Source organism: Triticum dicoccoides, chromosome 5A (genome assembly GCF_002162155.2).
Source record: "Triticum dicoccoides isolate Atlit2015 ecotype Zavitan chromosome 5A, WEW_v2.0, whole genome shotgun sequence".
In the NCBI taxonomy this organism is placed as follows: Eukaryota; Viridiplantae; Streptophyta; class Magnoliopsida; order Poales; family Poaceae; genus Triticum; species Triticum dicoccoides.
This window is the reverse complement of record NC_041388.1, coordinates 92,372,581-92,377,681: the sequence shown is the minus strand read 5'-3', so window position 1 is coordinate 92,377,681 and position 5,101 is coordinate 92,372,581.

Below are 5,101 nucleotides of genomic sequence, written 5' to 3'. Positions count from 1 at the left end.
ATAGCCCTAGCTCCTAAAATTGTAGGCTTAGCGATCGATGACCTAGGCGGGCTAGTTTGGCCTAGTGGGTTTCAGTGATATGACGTGCAACACAAAATCATAGCAGTGCAGAGACGTACTCCCCCCGTTCCAAAATAGATGACCTAGGCGGGCTAGTTTGGCCTAGTGGGTTTCAATGATATGACGTGGTACAGTGCCGTCCAGTCTTCGCGTGTGGTAGCAGTATTGCGGGTACAGTAAGTTTTCTTGAAGAAGCGGAATTCAACGAAGTCATGATGGTTCCTTCGTCCGAACAACTTAAAGTGGGAAAGGTTGGGCCTGCGATACGACCGGGGTAGACCAGGATAATTTTGTGCATGGCAGGTGGACAAGGATGGTCGACGTCCCACATGTCGGCGAATGAAAGTATTCTTTCCGATATAGAGGATGAGCAATGAGTATTCATTGTTTATTTTTGATGAAAGCTATTGTCTTCACTGTTACGACAGAGGAGTGTGAAACACGGCAGCCCAGTGAACTTGGCATGTGCACCACTCCCTCCTTCCTCTTGTAATGCCCAGGTTACAGCTTTTTCTCACTTTCTCTCTATCTATTTCCTCTCAAATGTTTTTTACCTTTCTTTTTTTAAGACACAATTGTTTTTATGCCTTTTTTAGAATTATTTTTTTATACCTAGGAGCACGTGTAGAGACGGGCTCTTGCAGAGCCCACTCCTTGACTTTGTCAATGCCTCTCTCTCCTCCACATAAGGAGTACTACTTGCTATGCATGCATGCGGCGGGCAGCTGGCGTCTTGAGGGGCCAGGGCGGTGAGAGCGGGCTCCGGAAGCGGTCCGGACTCTAGCATAATTTTGGTTTTTACAGTATTTCTTTCTCCATTGACAGGTAGGCCCGCGTAGATAGATAAAGAACATGAGCTGATGAGGCGCATGCAGACTGTTTGACTGGTCAACCAGACAAATACGGAGCTATACGCTGAGCCAGTGACCGTATAATCACCATATCTCGTATACAATAATCAAAGTGAGCTATCAAGACAAGTTCGATGACCGCCAATGCATTTTACTCGATAATAAATGACCAGGATTGAAGGGGAATCCAAATTTGCTTCGTCTTCTGTCCTTGAGCTCTTGACAAACCAATGCACTATACGGTTGTCCGGCTACTCCACCCCAGAGCTCTCACGAAGCATCATTCATGCCACCGCGCCGCATACTAACCGGTAAGGCAGCGATGGCATCCCGTCGCGCCGAGTTCCTTGCTGCCCACGACCGCACACAAAATGGTAGGGAAGCGATGGCATCCCTCCGTGCCGAGTTCATCGCCGCTCGCGACCTCACAACTATGTGGGAGGAATTTGAAGATGCCAAGGCCGAATGGGCGGTAGAGCAAGAGGTGGCCAAAGCCGCACAGAGGGAGCAGAAAAGTTAGAAAGCACTCAAGAAAAGAGAGGCCCGCCGCCGCAAGAAAGAAAAGGACGCACGCGCTGCTGCGGAGAGGTCGGCGGAGATCCAAGCACGGTGGGGTGTCGCCGACAAAGTCGGGAAGGAGAACGACGGCATCTGGCCAGCATGTGAGAAGTAGTAGTACTAGTAGTTTGTGTGTGTGGTGTGTGTGTGTGTGTATCTAAGTACGAGCATGTACCAATACTACTAGTTACTACTGTAGTTTTTAGAGCAAATTACCAGTACATTAGCCTAGACTAAATGGAAAAATTCCTATCCTAAGCATCAAATGGCATCTCTTTCTCTATAGGAATTGAGATGCATGTCATCTCACTTCCTATGATTTTCATATTCCTATCCTATGAACAAAAGGAGGCCTCTGTTGGAGTAACTACTGTAGCTAGCAGTACTGCTGGTACAGTAGTTTTCTTCAAGAAGCGGAATCCAACAAAGTCATGATGGTTCCTTCGTCCAAGCAACTTCAAAGTGGGAAGTGGGCCTGTGATTTGATGGCTCATTAGTCATTGTTACTGCGATGTGACGACCTGGGTGACTCCCTTGGAGTTCTGCGTGCATGGCAAGTGGACCAGGATGGTCGATGTCCCACATGTTGGCAAACGGAAGTATTCTTTCCGATATCGAGGAGCAAGGAAACCGCGTGGTATAGTATCACTGCTGATTGGTTCGCAAAAAAATAGTATCACTGCTGATTTATAATTATTTTTTATTTCTGATGAATGCTAGCGTTTCAAATCTTACGACGAAGGGTGCCAAACATGACACGTGCTAGATGTCCCACACGCCAGCGAAAGGAGTGGAACATGAACAGCGTGGTAGAGCCCAGCGTAAAAAAACAGCATGGTAGAGCGTCTCCACTTCTTCCACTTCTGGGTCGGAGACCACACGTAGTAGTACCTAGTGGTATGAACGATACAAAGTGCAAACTGGAGACAAAGACACGTCTAAATGGAAGGTCTCGGGGCATACACGTAAACAAATATAAAAGTTAATATGTGCCTCCAACTAATATAGTAGTAGTAGAGTACTTAGGCACGTACTCCATAACATCACTGTGCATTGCACGTACAACATTTAGTGGTAGTACGTAGTAAGAGACAAATGCCGCCCAAGAGTTCCCTTCTCGACCTACTTTTGGGTGTTTGGTAGAGTGTATGGAGGGTGCATGAGTCCACACTAGTTTAGCACAAATACACTAGAAGCATGCATGAAGAGAGCATGCATGAAGAGGGGTGTTGAGTTGAGCATGCATGAAGAGGGAACAACTATGATGAGACGAGAACGCAACCAAACACACCCTATATGCCACGCATGTTCATACCATTTGTGCCTTTCTACTTCACTTACCGCGCTACATTACTCAGGTTCGTACGTCCACTCCTGGGTACATGTTCGTCTCGTAGTTCCAGTCCCACGTGTTCTTCATATAGATGGAACGATCCTTGCATAACACGTGCACCTTGATGCTAGATGTCTCGTGTGTTGGCAAAAGGATGAACAAAGCTCACGTAAAAAATAGAGTGGAAGAACATAGATTCCGGACGACCGAGAAGGAGCAAGGAACCTCGTGGTGGAGTGTCTGCACTCATAATATTTAATATTATTCAGCGATATAAAATTAATCAATCATCTCCACAATGGACTGGAAGAGTACGAAACATGACAGACCAGTGTAGTATCATACTAGTACATGGCTAACCCATGCTATCACCATATTTCTTGGCTTCTGTGCGACACCTATCTCTACTAATCCAACAGCATGTATCGCTTCTCCCTCCTTGTCTCTATCAAAGTGCGGCGGGCTAGCGCAGATGTTAGCGACATGCCAAGAGCATTCTAAAAAAAATTCCTTTCACATTCCATTTTCGAAAACAAAAAAATCCTTTCACGTATGAATTTGCCTGTTTGCTTTGAGCAACTTGCATGTCCTATACTGCTCCTGTTTGATACTCTAACTTAGCTAGAGGTTAGACTAACTCATGACTAACCCTGAACTAACTATAGCCAAAGAGGTGTTTGGGTGACAGGGTTAGATTGACAATAAATGCACTTCATGGAGAGAGAAAAGTGATTTTCAGTGGTCCCAATGAGAACTATCTCCAGTTAGCACCTCTTGGGTGGGATAGTTTTTTTTGGTGGGTTCGGTGCAACTTGCTCCAATTTAAACCCTCATGCTTGGATAGTTTAGGGCTATTTGAGCCCCAACTAGCTCTAGGGCGACGCTGACCGTTTCACGCGGGAAGCGCGCGCTGGCAAGGCAGTATAGGTTTTGAACCATTTCAGGTGCAGTACTGGTAGTTTGCAAAACTACTCAATTATTGCACTCAGTTTCCTAAGAAATTGTGGTAAAAACGTTACTCCACAGCCCGCTTCCCTTCTCCTTCCTCTTCCACCGCCCACGCACGTCCGCGGGAAGCGACCGGTCAACCCTTATATAGGAGTGCTAGCACAAAAAGATGCATGCATGACCACTAAAATTTCCATATTAAAGCGCCGCTCCGGCGGGAGTATGTGTATGTTGTTACCTTCGGCCGGCCCATGGCTACCAGGCGATGGCGACCAGAGAAGAGCGGCGGGAGGGGAATGAATGCAGCTATTGTTTGGGTTCGTCTTTCGGCTTAAATAAATGCGCAGCATCACGTGTACCCGCGGGTGCACAAATTGTAACATACGTGTCTGCTTAAGTGGGCGTCACGTAATTGGTGTGTGTGTGTGAGAGAGATTCTAAGAGACAGAGTGCGTGTGTGCGACTCTACTCTTCGGACATGTACTCAACCTTTTGCATCGGGATATAAGTATAATGGTATTTACTTTAGCTAGTGATTTACGTGGCCATGTTAACGTGGTTGTGTCAAAAAAATGTCACTTCCTGCTCATGATTTGCGTTATATAATTACAAGCAAGATTCTCGTGCATTGCACGGAACATCAATATGCATTTTTTTACAGAACACCTGTTGTGATTGACCCATGCAGGAGTAATCCCATGTGTAAAAACTAATGATATCTCAAGAATTTTATCGGAAAACTGGTATCTCGAGAATGTCATCGAAAAAATGAAAGATGAGAGATAAGGCGAGGAGGAGTGGAGCGTGGTGGTGACTGGTGGTCGGAATGGGCGGAGGCATGGGGATGGACGGCGCCGGCAGGCGACATCGGCCACCATGCATGCTAGATTGTTCTAGAGACTTATTCCTTTTTTAATTGCTGAGCAATGAGGTTGCGGGAGATAATGATGTGGAGAGAGGTGCGGGTATCTTTTGTAAAATTATCATAGTTTGCTTTCTATCCTTAGATATAGATCATACTATCTGTATTACAAGATGGCAGGCACACCATCACCACCAACTCGTTTTTTTATAAGGGTACAGATGACAAGTTTGCTGACTACTAAAGTAAAGTGGAATTTTTCCATGCTATGCAAGTAAATAAAGGTGATTGTTTATCATACGGGTAAGGTTGGATGAAGGGTGGTAGGAACAAATGCTCCGCCTAGAGCATGTGTGTGTGAGATGGAGTCTTAGTGTGTGTGTGTGGGGTGGGTGTGTGTGCGTGTGTGTGTGAGAGAGAGAGAGAGAGGAGAGAGAGATGGAGTCTTAGTTTGTGTGTGTGTGTGTGAGAGAGAGGGAGAGATATGGA